Here is a 19,453-nt window from a genome sequence, read left to right as displayed (position 1 = left end):
GAGGTCAAGTGACCAGGAATAGCAAAGAGGACAAAAGCAGGAATTCACATTTGATTCACCCAGAATTGCAGAGGTGTTTGAACTTCATGCAACCCCATTGCTTGTTAAAGCTCTGGGGAGAGGAGGAACCCCAGGCTAATGAATTCCGTGGATGTGGTTGTGTTTTCCTTAGCCTCTCATGAGGTAATCATGAAAAAAAAGATTACGTCCGTGAAGCTGCCTTCCTTCAAGAGACTATTGATTCACCCAAGATAGTATAGCGTTGTCTGATTGGCAGTGGCTCTCCCAAGATCCTAGTCAAGGGTCTGTCCTCACCCTGTTCAGTAGGTGGAGAAATGATAGGTAAGTGGCCGTGGTTCAGTGGCAGAACTCAGCTTGGCAAGCAGAAGGTCCCAGGCTCAATTCCTGTCATTGAGAGCCAGTTTGGCGTAGTGGTTAAGTGCACGGACTCTTTATCTGGGAGAACTGGGTTTGATTCCCCCACTCCTCCACTTCCAGCTGCTGGAATGGCCTTTTGTCAGCCATAGGTATCACAGGAGTTCTCCTTGAAAGGGCAGCTTCTGGGAGAGCTCTCTCAGCCCCACCTGCCTCACAGGGGGTCTGTTGTGGGGGAGGAAGGGAAAGGAGATTGTAAGCTGCTCTGAAACTCTGTCCTTGAAAGGGCGGCTTCTGGGAGAGCTCTCTCAGCCCCACCTGTCTCACAGGGGGTCTGTTGTGGGGGAGGAAGGGAAAGGAGATTATAGGCCACTCTGAAACTCTGTCCTTGAAAGGGCAGCTTCTGGGAGAGCTCTCTCAGCCCCACCTGCCTCACAGGGGGTCTGTTGTGGGGGAGGAAGGGAAAGGAGATTGTAGGCCACTCTGAGCCTCTGCCCTTGAAAGGGCGGCTTCTGGGAGAGCTCTCTCAGCCCCACCCACCTCACAGAGTGTCTGTTGTGGGGGAGGGAGATAAAGGACATTGGGAGCCGCTCTTGAGATTCGGAGTGGAGGGTGGGATATAAATCCAATGCCGTCATCATCTCCAGTTGAAAGGACCAGGCTCTGCCTTTGACCCTGGAGAGCGGCTACCAGGCTGAGTGGACAGTGCTGACCTTGATGGGCTGAGGGTCTGTATAAGGCAACTTCTGGCCCAAATGGCAGACGGGATGGATTTTGGCCACTGTGTGATCCAGAGTGTTGGACTAGATGGGCTGTTGGCTTGATTCAACATGGCTTCTCTTTATATTCTTCCAGTTCTATTTCCATTAGTTGTCATTTATGCACAAGTTTTCCCCTTCCCTGTGGTCAGCTGTGGAAGGTCTGGGGCAGTGATACTTTGCATTCTTTGTCCTTGGTGGGGGGCAAGAGTGGGAGGGCTTCTGGAGTTCTGGCCCCACTGGTGGACCTCTTGATGACCCCTGGGTTTTGGCCACTGTGTGACACAGAGTGTTGGACTAGACGGGCCATTGGCCTGATCCAGCATGGCTTCTCTTACGTTTTCACACGGTGTTCATGGGAAAATTCCAGAAGCAGCAGTTGCACAAACACCTTTTTCTTAACACACGCCCAAAGAGGACAAAATAGCAAAGTTTTCTCCCATCAGCCTAATTGTTCTTTCCCCAAAAAGGAGCAGGGGAGGGGGAGACAAGACATATTTCGGGGCACAGTGGAGATGCCTTGAGCCTGCATTGAGATGAGCATTAAAAATGGAATGTGGGATCAGTTGCAAACGTCACTGAATGTCATCTCCTTGGCTGCAGGGCAGATTATGAGGATAAAGGGATGGGGAGGGATGGCGGCAAAGAACAGCTGTGTCTCTGAGAATATAAAAGCCAGCAGTTTAACTGCAATTGGAACTTGTGGGTCCCATTGCAGACAGAGGGCTAAAGGAAGGTCGAGGCGACTTACCCCATTTGTAGTGACTTTGAGATCCGCTCCGATGGTGGCAGACATTCTGCTGAGAGTTGACTGGAGGAAAAAGTGAATTGTCGAAGGAACCCTCTTCAAAAAGAGCTTGAGACGGGTTTTTTAAAGACTTAGCCGCCCCTTTTATCAGATAGAGAAGAACATAACCCCTTCAAAAATGACAGGATGAACAGACTCTGGCCCCTCTCCGGAGAACGCATTATTTTCCTCTTTTGAAATATCCTTTTCATTTTCCCTTTCGTAGTGCCAGATGTAGACTACGGATGTTGAGAGGTAATGCATTTGTAGCTTGCAATCTATATCACTCTGCCCTCTCTGGAAAACGCAAGATGACTGCCAATTAGTTGTGTCTGTAAAACCATAACCCAGAACTAGAATTTCAGATGAAGGATTTGGAAGGGGTTTTAGAGGTATCCTATTGGGCCAGTGCAAAGATCTGTTTTCCCATTATGGCCAGCCAGATATTTCTGCAAAACCCATAAAGAGGGCAGGAAGGCAACAAATCCTTCCCTGCTATTTGCCCCAAGCAACCAATATTCTGCTGTAGGGGTGGCCAAACTGTGGCTTGTGAGCTACATGTGGGTCTTTCACACACATTGTGTGGCTCTTGAAGGTATTTCTCTCTTTAAATCACTTCTCCAAGCCAAGCCAATTGGTGCCTTGGAGAATGCATTTAAAGTTAAAGTTGCTTTCTTTCCACCTCTCCCTCCCCCATTTATTTGCCTGCCTGTCTTGCAGCTCTCAAACATCCGATGTTCATATCTTGAGGCTCTCAAACATCTGAAATTCATCTCTCAAACATCTTGACGTTTATTCTATGCGACTGTTACATTAAGCAAGCTTGGCCACTCCTGCCAGTCTGCAGGATACAGTCTTGGAATGTGGGAGTTCCATTTACTTGTTCATTTTGGACTTTTCCATCTCACAGTATTCTGAACTGAGTCTCGGGGAGTTTTGCAAGCAAATGAAGCTTCGTGTTGGAAGATCACAGCAGCAAGCCTAATAAAAACGTGAAATGTTGGCACAAGCAAAGCAAGTTTCAACCGGCAGCAAACATGTAAAAGTGTTGTGCATGCAAGTAGGTCCATCTCCCAAAATTAAAAACAGGAAGGGGAAGTATAAACAACTGGAAATTTGCCTTTTCCTGTGATCATTTCTGACTGATAGAACGTGCGCAACTGGGCTAGTCCGACTGTACCCCGGAAAATCTAGACCTGGCATTACAAGCCGTGGCCTCTTGGCTCAGACTGAGTCGGCTGAAATTGAATCCGACGAAGACGGAGGTTCTCTACCTGGGTCGGGGCGGTCCGGGGAGAGAGATCCAGCTGCCGGCCCTTGATGGGGTACCACTGATACCGGTCCCTATGGTCAAGAGCTTAGGCGTGCTCCTTGAGTCCTCCCTTACAATGGAGGCTCAGGTGGCAGCCACCGTTAGAGCTGCCTTTTTCCATCTCCGGCAAGCACGGCAGCTGGCCCCTTACCTGGAGCACAGCGACCTAGCGACGGTAATCCATCCTACGGTCACCTCAAGAATAGATCACTGTAATGCTCTCTACATGGGGCTACCCCTGACGCTAACCCGGAGACTACAGCTAGTGCAGAACGCTGCGGCACGGCTGTTAATGGGGCTACCACGACGGGAGCACATTCAGCCAGTGCTGAGAGAGCTGCACTGGTTGCCTGTTGTGTTCCGAGTTCGCTTCAAGGTGTTGGTGCTAACCTTTAAAGCCCTTTATGGTCAGGGACCTGCCTATCTACGGGACCGCCTTTCCCCATATATCCCCCAGAGAGCACTGCGATCAGGGACAAAAAATCTGCTGTCTGCCCCTGGCCCAAAAGAAGCCAAGCTATGCGCAACAAGATCCAGGGCTTTCTTGGTGGCAGCACCAGAACTTTGGAACACCCTCCCAGAAGCTATAAGGGCCCTGCGGGATTTGTCGGCGTTCCGCAGAGCCTGTAAGACCGAACTGTTTAGGCAGGCTTTTCTGGTTGACTGAAAATGGGCTGCCACCGGACATCCTACAGAAGCTGGCGATCATAGTCAGAACCCAATACCGCCAGACTGGACTGAGACAGCGCAAATAGTTTTAAATTGATAAGTGAACTATGGTTTTATATGTTTTATGGAATTGATTGTTTTTATGATGTTGTAAGCCGCCCTGAGTCCGCTTGCGGAGAGGGCGGGATACAAATGTAAAGTAATAAATAAATAAAATAAAATAAAATAAACAGTCCATATTTATTTTTATTTATTAATTCCTTTGTACTCTGCTTTTCTCTCAAGAAGCAGCTTACATTCGCCTTGCCTCCGTTTTATACTCAACAAAAACCTGTGAGGGAGGTCAGACAGAGTGCGGGACTGGCCCAGGGTCACCCAGCAAGCTTCCATGGCACAAGTGGGGATTTGAACCCAGGTCTCCCGGATACCAATCCGACCCTCTAATGCAGGGGTGTCCAACAGGTTATGAGGGTCGGATCCGACATAAATGAGACGTCATCTGGCTGGGCTGGGCGGTGCTGGGCCTGGCCATGTGTGTACCTATTTAAGATAAGATAGCAGAGATATAAACTTAAGAACATAAGAGAAGCCATGTTGGATCAGGCCAACGGCCCATCAAGTCCAACACTCTGTGTCACACAGTGGCAAAAAATTTTATATACACACATACACTGTGGCTAATAGCCACTGATGGACCTGTGCTCCATATTTTTATCTAAACCCTTCTTGAAGGTGGCTATACTTGTGGCTGCCACCACCTCCTGTGGCAGTGAATTCCACATGTTAATCACCCTTTGGGTGAAGAAGTACTTCCTTTTTAAAGGACACTTTTTAAAGGACACAGACAAATATGACAAGATTTTTAAAAAAGAAAAACATGCTTAAACCATTAGCACTTGCTGGCCTTAAAGGTGCTTCCTTTGTATTTCTCCTATGCGGGATCCAAAGAACTGGGCAAAGGAAGCTCTGGCTCTTTCCCTCCCTCCCCAGAGGACCAGGAGGGGGTGGGGTGGAGCCCCAACCAATGGAGAAAGCTGAGGTTTTGCTCTGTAGCTCCTGTGCGATTGAGCAAGCCTTGCAAAGTAAGCTGAGGTGCAGACAGAAGCAAGAGAGAAGGAGAAGGAAGCAGACAAGAGCCAGTTGCTTGGGGGCCTGATTCGGCCCCTGGGCTGCATGTTTGACACCCCTGCTCTAATGGCAACACACTGACTCTATGACAAAGGTGTCAAGTCTGCTGTATTTTGGTCAAGCTGCATCTTAACATTGGTTCAGAAGCAAGGGGTTCTGGGTAACGCCCCACTGAACACCGAATGCTGCTAGCTAACTTTCCTCACCCCCTCACCGTCCCTTTGTTGTGTAGCATGCTTTGAAATGGTGATATGGGAACAAGATAGTAGAGCCTTCTCAGGCAGGGTGTCTGTGGGAGTGTGAAGGCGCCAAGGCCTCGGCTTGGGAACGAAGTAGTAACATCCTGATGTGAATATACACTACATAGAATGCCCCTCCCTCAAGAATCCTTTTGATCTATACCTTAAATGCTTGGTTATTGTCTATGTACCCCAGTCCTTCAATCTCTATCATGGTCTATAGTTCTGTTTCCAATAAACTAGTAACTTTGTTTCAACCAAAGTCTCGTTATTGAATTCAGCCGACTTGACAATAGGAAGCTTTCTTATTCCACTTGTTTGTTTGCTGTCAAATCACAACCGACTTACAATGACCCCAGGACTGCAGGGTTTTCCGTTCAAGAGGTGAGCAGAGGTGGTTTGCTGTTGCCTTCCTCTGCACGGGGACCCCAGTCGTCCTTGGGAGACTGCTATGCAGGGGTGGAATTCTAGCAGGAGCTCCTTTGCATATTAGGCCACCCATCCCCGATGTAGCCAATCCTCCAAGAGCTTACAAAAAAGAGTCTTGTAAGCTCTTGGAAGATTGGCTACATCGGGGATGGGTGGCCTAATATGCAAAGGAGCTCCTGCAAGAATTCCATCCCTGCTCCTAAGCTTTTAAGCTCTGCCCAAATTTGTTTTCGGCTACTTTCTCATTCCTGCAGCTTACACTTAGCAGGCATCAGGGTATTTCCCTCCACCCCAAGCTCTGGCGATCATACATGTCTTCAAAACTGATGCACAGCAAACCAGAACTTTGGTCTGTCGCTGTCAGTACAGTCTGCTCAGGCTAGCCAGTTCTTCAGGGTCTTTCACTTCACTTCACCACTTCACCTGGCCTTTCCAAATGAAGAGACTGGGGATTGAACCTGGGACCTTCTGCATGCCAAGCAGATGCTCTAGCACTGAACTAGAGCCAGTTTGGTGTAGTGAGAGCCAGTTTGGTGTAGCCAGTTTGGTGTAGTGGTTAAGTGTGCGGACTCTTATCTAGGAGAACTGGGTTTGATTCCCCACTCCTCCTCTTGCACCTGCTGGAATGGCCTTGGGTCAGCCATAGCTCTGGCAGAGGTTGTCCTTGAAAGGGCAGCTGCTGTGAGAGCCCTCTCCAGCCCCACCCACCTCACAGGGTGTCTGTTGTGGGGGAGGAAGGTAAAGGAGATTGTGAGCCGCTCTGAGACTCTTTGGAGTGGAGGGCGGGATATAAATCCAATATCTTCTTCATCTTCTTGAACTGCACCTGTCTCTAGCCAATCCCAAACTCCTCCCTTTGTCTGTTGGCTCTCCCCAACATAGCATGCAGAATTATCTGCAGAACCTTTGGGAAGTTCCCTTGGATAAAGAACAATGTTCCCTCTAAGCTGCAGAGTCTTGTAAGCAAAAAATTCTACTGACATTAGAGCTACTGGCATTAAAGTTGTGAGCTCCTGCATAAATTGTAGTGTTCTGGGGTCACCCTTCCTGGGCTGAGACAAAGAATGTGTGAGCCAGAGGCTAAAAATCTGTGAGCTAGCTCACGCTAACTCAGAGGGAACACTGATGCAGAATGCTCCCTCCATACGGCACGTCGCTGGGTTTACTTTAGTTAGGAAATGCTTCCCTGTGGTGACGAAAGGGGAATTAAAACAAATCTGAAATGACCTTGGGATCAAAATTGTCCTGTATTCAATTGCTCTCCGGAAATAAAGCAGGAGTAAGGATTCCAATACAGCACAGCCCTTCCCGTGTTAATCTGGAAATAAATCCAAATTATTTCAGTGGCATTGATTTGATCCTACGGCTGACACTCTGAGAGTTGACATTTCATTCCGGATATGTCTAAATTCGGTAATCCGTCATATAGCTACGCAATCTCTCTGCTGCTCAGCATCTTTCAGGTTTTTATATCTACATCTAGCTGAGAAGTCTTCTATTTTCAGTCGACTCTCTCAAAAATAATTTGTCGGCATCATTTCAGAAGGCAAGGGAATTTATCCTGTGAGGTGCTCCGGTGGGTAATTTCACATGCAGAGAAGTCTCAAGATGTACAAACGATTTGTTCTTTTTTTATTTTATGGGTCGACCTTGATGTAATCGTTTTGCATTTCAGGATGAGTTTGGAAGTCAATATTGAGTGCGGGGGAGAATTATTGGAAAAATTTGCCTGCACAGATTACTGAACGTTCTTTAAACTAAGTTCTTTAAACTTAGAAGTGGATTTGGAAGTAGGTTAATTATTCTGATAACTAAGAATTAAACTGGATTTTATTTTATTTTTTAAAAAAGCACCCTTTAATGAGCCGGGAAAGACAGTTAATCCCATTTGCAGGATTTTCTTCGGCAAGCTGTGTGACTGACTAGTGGGACATGTTCAGGTCTGCAGAATTGTGAGTGATGGAACCAATGGGTTTTTCCACCTGAGTGTGTGAAAACTTGAAATCATCGACAAATGGAAGGGCACAAGGTCTATAGTGGCGAAGGGAAAACCGAGGCGGTATGAATGGCTTTTGAAAGAGAAGAAGAAGACTGCAGATTTATACCCCGCCCTTCTCTCTGAATCAGAGACTCAGAGCAGTTTACAATCTCCTATATCTTCGCCCCCCCACAACAGACACCTTGTGAGGAGGGTGGGGCTGAGAGGGCTCTCACAGCAACTGCCCTTTCAAGGACAACTGTGACAGTAGGGTTGCCCATCCCCAGGTGGGTCAACCAACCACAAAAAACGGTAGAAAAATAATGAAAAATTAATGAAAATACTTTAAAATTGTAATAGAGAATTAAACACTTCAACTTCACAGACTTTCGCATATCATTACATATAACAGCATATTATCAAAAATGCAAAGTATAAAGTACAAGCGATAAATATTCAAAAGTGCTTGCAGTTAGTCCATATCCAGTTTGAAATCCTTGAAAACTATTACTTAAAGTGCTCCGTAAACATGCGGAGCAGAGGTACATCAGCGTATTGTTGGGGCAGTGTTGCTCTGTATTCTTGGTGCTTGGGGGAGGCCACAGTGGGAGGGCTTCTGGTGTCCTGGTCCCACTGATGGACCTCCTGATGGCACCTGGGTTTTTTGGCCCCTATGTGACACAGAGTGTTGGACTGGATGAGCCATTGGCCTGATCCAGCATGGCTTCTCTTACGTTCTTATGTCTGGGGCAGTGATGCTCTGTATTCTTGGTGCTGGAGGGGGGGCAACAGTGGGAGGTCTTCTGGTGTCCTGGTCCCACTGATGGACCTCCTGATGGCTGGTTTTTTGGCCACTGTGTGACACAGCGACTCATCGGCCTGATCCAACATGGCTTCTCTTATGTTCTTAGGACTTGCCTGGTTCTGTAGGCCCCCCCCCTTTGGCACCCCCCAAATTCTGTCCCCCACTCTTGGGTAGCCCTGAACAGCACTGTTGTATTCTACAACGATCACCAAGTTCTTCCACCATGAATGGAAAAGCAACCTAGAGCAATGAAGGAGGAAGGATGGGCATATTATAAGGAGTCACACACACAATTGAACTTATTCAGGCTTGCCTAAATTTCTTCCTACCACTTTGCAAAGAAAACAACACAGCTCAACTTTTCCGGCTCCGTCATCACAATAGGAACTGATGCTGAGGGACTCATCACCAGTCTACCAGGGGGAGCGCATTGGTCCAGAGGGGAAGAGCTGATCTCCTGAGAAACGTGCAAGCATTGTTAAAAGTTTCTTTGTGCTACTTCTCCCAGTTTGTCTCACTGCCCTAAATCCCATTCAGATAATAAACTTGTTCAGTGTTTTCCACCAGGCTCTGGGGAAAGACGCAAATGGTACTGATGGATGATCTCACTGTGCCTAAAATCTACCTTGGAGACAATTCCTCTATGACCTTTCTGGGAACAAGCAGAATTGATTTTTTTAAAGGAGGGGGTTTCCTTATTTTGGGGGGCAGTTCCATTCAAATCCCAGTTGGATAGGTTATAACTGTACAAAGGGCTTTTTAGAACAAGCCCAGCAGGGACTAATTTGCATATTAGGTCACACCCACTGATATCACCATTGTTTTACATAGGGTTTTTTGGAGGAAAAGCCCAGCAGGGACTAATTTGCATATTAAGCCACACCCCCTGGCATCAAGCTAGCCGGAACTGCGTTCCTGCGCAAAAAAAGCCCTGTCCGTACATCTTGGGGTTCCCAAGTCCAAGAAATATCTGGGGGCTTTGGGGGTGGAGCCAGGAGACTTTGGGGGTGGAGCCAGGAGCAAGGGTGTGACAAGCATAATTGAACTCCAGAGGGAGTTCTGGCCATCACGTTTAAAGGGACTGCACACTTTTTAAATGCCTTCCTTCCATAGGATATAATGAAGGATAGGGACACCTTCTTTGGGGGCTCATAGAATTGGACCCCCTGGTCCAATCTTTTTGAAACTTAGGGAGTATTTCGGGGAGAGCCACTGGATGCTATACTGAAAATATGGTGCCTCTACCTCAAAAAACGGCCCTCAGAGCCCCAGATACCCATGGATCAATTCTTCGTTATTTTCTATGGGAATAAGTCTCCATAGGGAATAACAGAGTTCCCAGCAGACATTTCCCTCCCCTCCCCCCGCTTTCTGATTACCCTGAAGCGGGGGGAGGGCCTCCAAACCGGGGGATCCCCTGCCCCCACCTGGGGATTGGCAACCCTAGTACATCTTAATTGAATAAGAGACTAGAATAAAGAATGGGAAATACTTAGGTTTTTTAAAATTGAAAATTGTAATAATGTATGCAGATACCACATTACTAACAGCAAGTAGTAAAGACTTGGAATGACTTCTGAGGAAGGTAAAAGGCCACTGACCCTTTGATTGCTACTGCTTTTTGTTCCTGCAGAGTATGCAATATGGTGGAATAAGTTTTGACCGATTCTCCACTCGCCTTAGTCGCTCTCACTCTCCTCTTCTTCGACGGGCTTCCGTCAGATTTCACACTCTCTGCCCCAGGGCTGCAACTCACGCCGCCTCTTTCTCGCAGCAGACAAGGTCCTCTAAAAACCAGTTTCTGTTTGCTGCATGAAAAAGGAAAAGCTAGTTGCAGCCCTGGGGCAGATGGTGTGAAATCCGACGGAACCCCCGCAGAGAAGAGGATCGTGAGAGCGGCGTAAGGCTAGCGGGAAATCAGTTTTTCTGCATTCAAAGCCATCTCACAAGCCATAGCAGAAAAGCAGGGTATACATTTTTAAAATCAGCAATATTAAAAAAGAGAACCGGATTTTGAACCCCAACCTTTCCAAAAAGCGGGGTCTAAATTCCTTGAAGCCTGAAGTTAGCTCTGTGGCTATAACATTTGAATATCAGTCACTGTGAATCTTAATTTGTGTTTTTAAGCATGCTCCAAATGTGACTTCAGTTCTTTTTTTAGGGGCCAGAAATTTGTTTCAAAAATGAAGCAGACCACCAAGGCATAGGTGGAACCTTTTTTCATATGTGGCGGATGTGTAAAAAAGAAAAAAAAAAGGTATTGGAAAGAAATACATGGAGAAATGCAGAACTTTAAAAAGATTAAATCTACCATGGAAGCTGTAATGTACTGGGTTCTGAGACGTTCAGCAGTCAACATACTTTATTAGCGAGTACAACACAAAGACAACATGGCAGGGCCGGCTCCCCAATTATATACATGTCCCGGAACAACCCACTTCCAAGTCCAGTCCAATCGAGACCCTTTAAAGTTCCCGCCATAGATCTTCATAGGTGGTGAGGAAAGTCCATCCCTAGTCAGGTGACCCGCGGTTTCTTGAGGCTCACCTGAGAACGCTAAGTACACTGTGTTGGAAATTCAGTCCCCAAAATGCAAGACGCAACACCCCTTCATTCAGTGCACATAATCCTGTAGATATTCTGGTGGTCGCTGCTCCTGTTGAGACTGGCGAGGCTCGGCCGGAGGTACCGGAGCTTCCGGACTTATGCTGGGTGCCACCGGTTCCTCGCGGGGAGCCCTCGCGGAGTGGACTCGAACAGATCGGAGACCCCTCACTTTTCCCTGGGAGGCGGCATGAATCAGCATCCCTGAGAGGTTCAGGGGTCGGAAGCTTCAAGAGCGGATTGGATAAACATATGGAGTAGAAGTCTATCAGTGGCTACTAGCCACAAGGTATAGACGAAACTGTCTGGGGCAGTGATGCTCCATCTTCTTGGTGCTTGGGCGGGGCAAGAGAGGGAGGGCTTCTGGAGTTCTGGCCCTGCTGGTGGACCTCCTGATGGCACCTGAGGTTTGGCCACTGTGTGACACAGAGTTTTGGACTGGATGGGCCACTGGCCTAATTCAGCATAGCTTCTCTTACATTCTTTTGCTTCAGACTTCTAAAATCCTGCTTTGGCACTTTCTCCATTAGCTTTCATGAGCGGTCATTTCAGCTCTTTACTATTTCCCATCAATAATGTGGTATCAACTGCATATGTCTGCTGCAGTTTTCTATTTTAAAAAGCATCTAATTGTTACCCATTCCTTATTCTACTTCCTTAATCAATTGCAATGTACGCAGGCAACCCACAAAACTGGGATTTGAAAGGAACTGCACCCCAAAATGAAGATTTTTCACCATCGGATCAAAATCCATCCCAGTTGCCCCCCAGAAAGGCCTTCAAGGAATCGTCTCCAAGGAAGTTTGCAGACACTGTGAGATCATCGATCGATACCACTTGTGTCTTTCCCCAGAGCCTGGTGGAAAACGTACACATTTATTATCTGAATGGGATTTGGGACGGAGAGCCAAAACTGGGAGAAGTAGCGCAAAGAAACTTTTAACAATGTTTGTATGTTTCTCGGGAAATCAGCTCTTCCCCTCTGGACAAATGTGCTCTTCCTAGTAGGTTAGTGATTGGTCCCTCAGCATCAGTTCCTGTTGTGATTACGGAGCCAAAAAAGTTGATGAGCTGTGTTGTTCTCTTTGCAAAGTTGCAGGAAAACGTTTAGGTGGGCCAAAATAAGTTCCACTCTCTCTCTGTGTGATTCCTTATAAAACGTCCATCCTTCCTTCCCCGTTTCTCTGGGCTACTCTTGTGTATGTGGGGAAAGAGCTTTTTGATGGTTGTAGAATGCAGCACTGGTACTACCAGGTTACCTAGGCTTGCCGGATCCAATTCAAGAAATATATGGGGACTCTGAGCTCGGTCCAATCCTTTTGAAACTTGGAGGGTATTTTGGGGAGAGGCACTGGATTTTATGGTGAAAATTTGGTGCATCTACCTCAAACAATAGCCCCCTCAGAGCCCCAGATACTCACAGATCAATTCTCCATTATACCCTATGGGAATTGGTCTCCATAGGGAATAATGAAGTGCCCACCAGACATTTACCCCACTCCACATTCTGATGACCCTGAAGCGGGGGGAGGGCCTCCAAACCAGGGCATCCCCTGCCCCCACCTGGGGATTGGCAACCCTAGAGGCTGAACTTTATGGCATTATATTCCACTGAGGTCTCTCCCCTCCCCCAACCTCACCTTATCCAAGCTTCATCCTCAAAATCTCCAGGAATTCCCCAACCTGGGGCTCTGGAGAGGCTGTTTTTTGAGATAGAAGCACCAAGTTTGCAGCATAGCATCCAGTGCCTCTCCCCAAAATACCTTCCAAGTTTCAAAAGGATTGGACCAGGGGATCCAATTCTATGGGCCCCCAAAGAAGGTGCCCCTATCCTTCATTATTTCCAATGGAGGAAAGGCATTTTAAAAGTGTGCGGTCCCTTTAAATGTGATGGCCAGAACTCCCTTTGGAGTTCAATTATGCCTGTCACAACCTTGCTCCTGGCTCAACCCCCAGTGTCTCCTGGCTCCACCCCAAAGACCCCAGATATTTCTTTAATTGGGCTTCGCAACCCTATGTGCTAATAAAAGAGCTATGTTCACTACCACCTTGCCTCTTCATTGTTTGTAACCCACTCAGGGGTGGCCAACGGTAGCTCTCCAGATGTTTTTTTGCCTACAACTCCCATCAGTCCCAGCCAGCATGGCCAATGGCTGGGGCTGATGGGAGTTGTAGGCAAAAAAACATATGGAGAGCTACCGTTGGCCACCCCTGCACTATATTATAGGGAGGGAAGGTACCTCTGCGGAATATAGTTCCATAGAGTCAACCCTCCAAAGCGGCCATTTTCTCCAGGGGAACTGAAATCTGCAATCTGGAGACCAGTTATAATTGCAGGAGACCTCTAGCCACCATCTCTTGCAAACTGGCCACTCTAGCTACGACACCTAAAATATTGGACACACTTTGGGATCAAAATACTTCAGAGAAAAAGTTCCTGGATGAGTGGGGGATGGATCCAACTTCTTAATCACATTGTGGTCTTCTGGGATTAATTAGCAAAAGATGCATCTTTTGAAAGGAAATAATTGTGTGGTTGTTTGTTTTTTTTTGAGACAATAAAAGGTATTCTTTCTCCATTGTAAGAAATAACTGATTTGTAGAAAGAGAAAGCTTTGATTTAAAATTAAAAAAAAAACACTGAAGAAAATCCTCACTGTGAGCCACACCTTTTCTACATTCCTTCCCAATGTACTTAAAAAAAAAAAATCTCTTTTTTAACAGCAAGACTGCATTTACCTATTCCAGGCTTTGAGGAAAGAGGTGAGTGATGAGATGTTAATGGATTTTGGATGGTTAAACTTCTGGCCAGAGAAAACCTTCATCTTTTTCTATTTTTCAAAAGTTCAGCTAGTCATATGCAGAGTGAAACCTGGCTTATGTGCCCAGCTCTCTGTCAAAAAGGCACCCCGCTAACAAAAGTGGAGATGTTTGATGAATTTCACCACCCTCTTGGGCCATCTGAAACGTGAGTGGGGTTGGGGGCGGGGAAGACTTTTCTAGCTCAAATTTGCAGTCTTCTAAGCAAATTGCTTAGCTTATAGCAGTTGCTGGGCCAGGTTATTCTCATGGCCAATAATTTTAATTTTGTATTAATGATTGGTTGGATATCTTTATCACAGAGCAGTGGGTTTTCAAGTGTTCTGCCCTTAGAGAGCGCTCAATGAGTCGGCCGATGTAACCTTGAGCATCTGTTGTGAAATTCCCATGTATTGCAGAAGATTCTGGGGTATATCAGAAAAGAGGCTTGATGAAGCTGCCTTATTCTGAACTAGACCTCTGGTCCATCAAGGTCAACATTGTTTACTCTGGTTTCAGCTCTTCAGGGTCTCAGGCAGAGGTCTTTTGCTTCACCTTCTACCTGCTCCTTTTAACTAGAGATGCTGAGGATTGAACCTGAGACTTTCTGCATGCAAAGCAGAGGCTTTGCCACTGAGCCACAGACCCTTCTTGAAGAAGAAGAAAAGATATTGGATTTATATCCCGCCCTTCACTCTGAGGGTGTTTTCGCACTCACGTTTTACTGGCGCCACGACCCTCCTGACGCCGGCGAATCTGCATGGATTTCGCAACAGAAGCGCCGGCGCTCCCAGAAACGCCGGCGCTTTCCGTCGCTAAGCCAGCGCAAACGTTTTCCTGCATCTTTGCGATTTCCGTTTGCGCTGGCTTAGCGACGGAAGTAGCCGGCGCTTCTGGGAGCGCCGGAGCTTCTGGTGCGAAATTCATGCAGATTCGCCGGCGTCAGGATGGTCGTGGCGCCAGTAAAACGTGAGTGCGAAAACAGCCTGAATCTCAGAGTCTCAGAGTGGCTCACAATCTCCTTTACCGTCCTTCCCCACAACACACACCCTGTGAGGTGGGTGGGGCTGAGAGAGCTCTGATAGCAGCTGCCCTTTCAAGGACAACTCTGCGAGAGTATGGCTGACCCAAGGCCATTCCAGCAGCTGCAAGTGGAGGAGTGGGGAATCAAACTCGGTTCTCCCAGATAAGAGTCCGTGCACTTAACCACTACACCAAACTGGCTCTCAAAATTCTGGTTTTTAGGATGTAAATTAGGAAATCTTAAAATGTTTATTCTCAGTGTTTGATTTTGTATTTACTATGTGGTATGTGCTTTTTAATAAAATGTTTTTTGGGGAAAAGACCAATAACATTTAATTCTGGGGATAAGCTTTTAAGTCCAGTGGCACCTTTAAGACCAGCAAGGTTTTATTCTGCTATAATGTGCATGCACACTTGTGTGTGCACATTAAAGCTTATAAAACGGTAAAGGTAGTCCCCTATGCAAGCATCAGTTGTTTTCAACTCTGGGGTGACGTTGCTTTCACAACGTTTTCACGGCAGACTTTTTATGGGGTGGTTTGCCTTCCCCTGTCATCTACCCTTTCCCCCCAGCGAGCTGAGTACTCATTTGACCGACTTCGGAAGGATGGAAGGCTGAGTCAACCTCAAGCCGGCTACCTGAACCAGCTTCCGCTGGGATCGAACTCAGGTCGTGAGCAGAGGGCTCTGACTGCAGTACTGCAGCTTTACCACTCTGTGCCACGGGGCTCTTCATTAAAGCTTATACCCAGAATTAAATGTTGTTGGTCTTAAAGTTCCCACTGGACTCAAACTTTGTACTGTTTCTTGTTCCTGTGCTCGGTAAGGGAAGATCTCTGTCAGAGGACTGCCTGCTATTCAGGGAAGTGTTTCTGCCATGACGGATCTTTTCATTTTGGAACCTGAGAAGCTTTTGAGATACTGCAAAAGGGTTTTCTGGAATAGAGTTTGAAAACATCTTTTTTTGGAGGGGTGTTATGGCTGTTCTAAAATATGCCCAGAGCTACCGCAGAAAAGGAAATCTGTTGCCAAGGAGAAAGTCAGGGAAGGAATAATCAAAGTGCGTGCAATTTTTAAAAAGCGAGGAAGTCGGGAAAGAATCATCATAATGCGTGCAGTTTTAAAAAGTGAGATGAAATCTCATTGAAATGCATGGGAAGGCAATAATGGATTCCTATCTTGTTGCTTTCCGTGGGTTTTATTGATGAATCATACCTGTACTCCACCTTGCATCTGGAAAAGCTCAGGACGGGATACCCAGCACCATCCTGTTTTAGATTAACAACCGTGCTGTGAGGAAGGGCAGGTTGAGAAACAATGAACTGACGTTAAGAGTGTTGAATGGGCACAAACCAAAGGTCCATCCAGTTTAGCAGCCTGTTCCCAGGTGTTTCTGGGTGCTCACAAGCAGCGTTCATAAGGGAGAGCCAGTTTGGTGTAGTGGTTAAGTGCACAGACTCCTATCTGGGAGAACCGGGTTTGATTCCCCACTCCTTCACTTGCACCTGCTGGAACGTCCTTGGGTCAGCCCCTAGCTCTAGTAGAGGTTGTCCTTGAAAGGGCAGCTGCTGTGAGAGCCCTCTCGGCCCCACCCACCTAACAGGGTGTCTGTTATGGGGAAGGAAGGTAAAGCAGATTGTAAGCGGCTCTGAGTCTCTGATTCAGGGAGACGGGCGGGGTATAAATCTGCAGTTCTTCTTCTTCCCTCTGAGTTAGCATGAGCTAGCTCACAGATGTTTAGCCTCCAGCTCACACCATTTTGTTCTCACTCAGGAAGGATGCCCCCAAAGCACAGTAATTTCTGCAGCAGCTCACAACTGTAATGTCAGTAGCTCACAACTTTAATAGCAGTAGCTCACAAAGTAGAATGTTTGCTCACACGACTTTGCAGCTTAGAGGGAACATTGCTCAAAAACAAGGTAAGAAGGAGGCAGGCTTCCCCAGTTGGTTGCTCCCTGTACTTGGGATTTGAGGTAGACTGCTTGTGAGCATGGAGGTTTCATTCGGCTATGATGATTAATAGCTCTTGATAGAACCCATTGTGAATGTGTCTCCTCTCCAGGAAGATGATGCTGAGAAAGGACTTTATCTGTGTGAAGAATCGCCGCCTTTTGCAGCAGATAGTGTTGAGTCAGGAGGCCCAAAGTTATCTTTGTACTATCCTTGTAACATTCTTTTTCGAAAGGAAAGGTTTAGGAAATGATTTAATGTCAGAATACTGTGTATGCAAAGGAACAAGACCAGAAGCACTCAGGTCTCCTCTAGTGTTTGGATTCTTCCGTTCGTTTGTTCGATTCGTTTGTTTGATTTGAATACGGTCAATGACCAGCGCAAATCAGAATTTTTTTTTTTAAAAAGCTAAAATACTTACAAAATGTTCTTCACCCAAAGGGTGATTAACATGTGGAATTCACTGCCACAGGAGGTGGTGGCGGCCACAAGCATAGCCACCTTCAAGAGGGGTTTAGATAAAAATATGGAGCAGAGGTCCATCAGTGGCTATTAGCCACAGTGTGTGTGTATGCATAAAATTTTTTGCCACTGTGTGACACAGAGTGTTGGACTGGATGGGCCATTGGCCTGATCCAACATGGCCTCTCTTATGTTCTTATGTTCAAGTATTGCATAAGCATAAGATAACAGTAGGAACGAAGGTATATAAAATAGCCATTAAAATTTAGCTTCGGAACATAATATATCTTTGGGAACTTTACATGCAGTTGAAAAGAACTTTGCACATGGGCCTGTAATCCGTGGGTTCACACCCATTAGAAACTTCCTAGTGACCTCAAAATTAGAAAGACTGGAATAGCCCTGAAATCTACTTAGTAAGGGACTGATTACCCTCTCCCATATCTCCTGGTAAAATTGGCATGAGAGGAGAACACGTTCGACAGTTTCAATGGTCCCAGCTCCACAAGGGCATGCCCTCTCATACTTAGGGGTCTTTCTATATCTCCCCTCTAAAACTGCAGGGACCGTCTAATCAAGGATCTCATTTTTTTAATTCCATAACCAGGGAGGGAATGATCCTCAGTCAGCCAGTTCTTACTAACAATAATTTTTATCTTTTGAGGATCCTTTTTTTCCTTGCCTTTTTTTCATTGTGGTGGATTACGAATACTCTTTGTTATTTCTTGTAGAGGATGCTGATAGTTCAAAACTGCCCGCTTTTATGAAGCAGAACATAAATTCAGCATTCAGAGATTGTCCTTTGCAAACCCGCAAAACCCCCTTTGCTGAACATGGCGCCCTGAAGATCCTTGTCTTCTGCTATCCTTTTTCCCTAGGCAAAAAGATGTCGGTGCTGCCGTCTCTGAGTCAAGGTAAAGTGATCGTGGGATTCCAATAGGGCCTCTTCGCTATTTTATAGCACTGCAGGTTTTTTTCTTTTCTTTTAAGGGCATTGCTAAAAATGCAAACAGCAAAGGGTTGTCTGCAAACATGAGGATTCTAGAGCCAGTTTTGTGTAGTGGTGAAGTGTGCGTACTCTTATCTGGGAGAACCGGGTTTGATTCCCCACTCCTCCACTTGCACATGCTGGAATGGCCTTGGGTCAGCCATAGCCCTGGCAGAGGTTGTCCTTGAAAAGGCAGCTGCTGTGAGAGCCCTCTTCAGCCCCACCCACCTCACAGGGTGTCTGTTGTGGGGGGAGAAGATAAAGGAGATTGTAAGACGCTTTGAGTCTCTGATTCAGGGAGAAGGGCGGGGTATAAATCTGCAATTCTTCTTCTTCTTCTAGAGACACGTCTGTCAAAAAGCACAGTAGGTGCGAGCTTGCTGTTGAGCGTGCATTCAGGGAACAACTGGCCTTGTGGTTTGTAAGACAGCCCTTGGAGAGGTGACTCATGAGGTGGCTTTGGCAGAGGAATGAGAAGATGGCTCTTCACCAGGGGTGGAATTCTAGCAGGAGCTCCTTTGCATTTTAGGCCACACACCCCTGATGTAGCCAATCCTCCAAGAGCTTACAAAAAAGAGCCTTGTCTGTTCCAGGATGATTGACTACATCAGGGGAGTGTGGCCTAATATGCAAAGGAGCTCCTGCTAGAATTCCACCCCTGCTCTTCACCATTTCCACCTTAGCTATTCAGCAGGCAGCAACCCCTTTCAAATGGTCCACAGCATCAACGGAGAAGCAGCCAGCCAGATCAGCTCAGTATTCAGTTTCCAATATATACAGCGGGGGTGGCCAAACTTGCTTAATGTAAGAGCCACACAGAATATGTGTCAGATGTTTGAGAGCTGCAAGACATGAACGTTGGATGTTTGAGAGCGGAAGGAAGGAAGGAAGGAAGGAAGGAAGGAAGGAAGGAAGGAAGGAAGGAAGGAAGGAGGGAAGGAGGGAAGGAGGGAAGGAGGGAAGGAGGGAAGGAGGGAAGGAAGGAAGGAAGGAAGGAAGGAAGGAAGGAAGGAAGGAAGGAAGGAAGGAAGGAAGGAAATATATGTGGGAAGGAGGGAATGGGTAAGAGGTCACTGCTTTACTCTACTCTCTGGGAGACATAATCATTTCTCTCTTTTACCCTTCAAGGCAAGCCCTTTCAACAACA

Source organism: Heteronotia binoei, chromosome 20 (genome assembly GCF_032191835.1).
Source record: "Heteronotia binoei isolate CCM8104 ecotype False Entrance Well chromosome 20, APGP_CSIRO_Hbin_v1, whole genome shotgun sequence".
Classification (NCBI taxonomy): Eukaryota; Metazoa; Chordata; class Lepidosauria; order Squamata; family Gekkonidae; genus Heteronotia; species Heteronotia binoei.
This window is presented reverse-complemented; position numbering follows the sequence as displayed.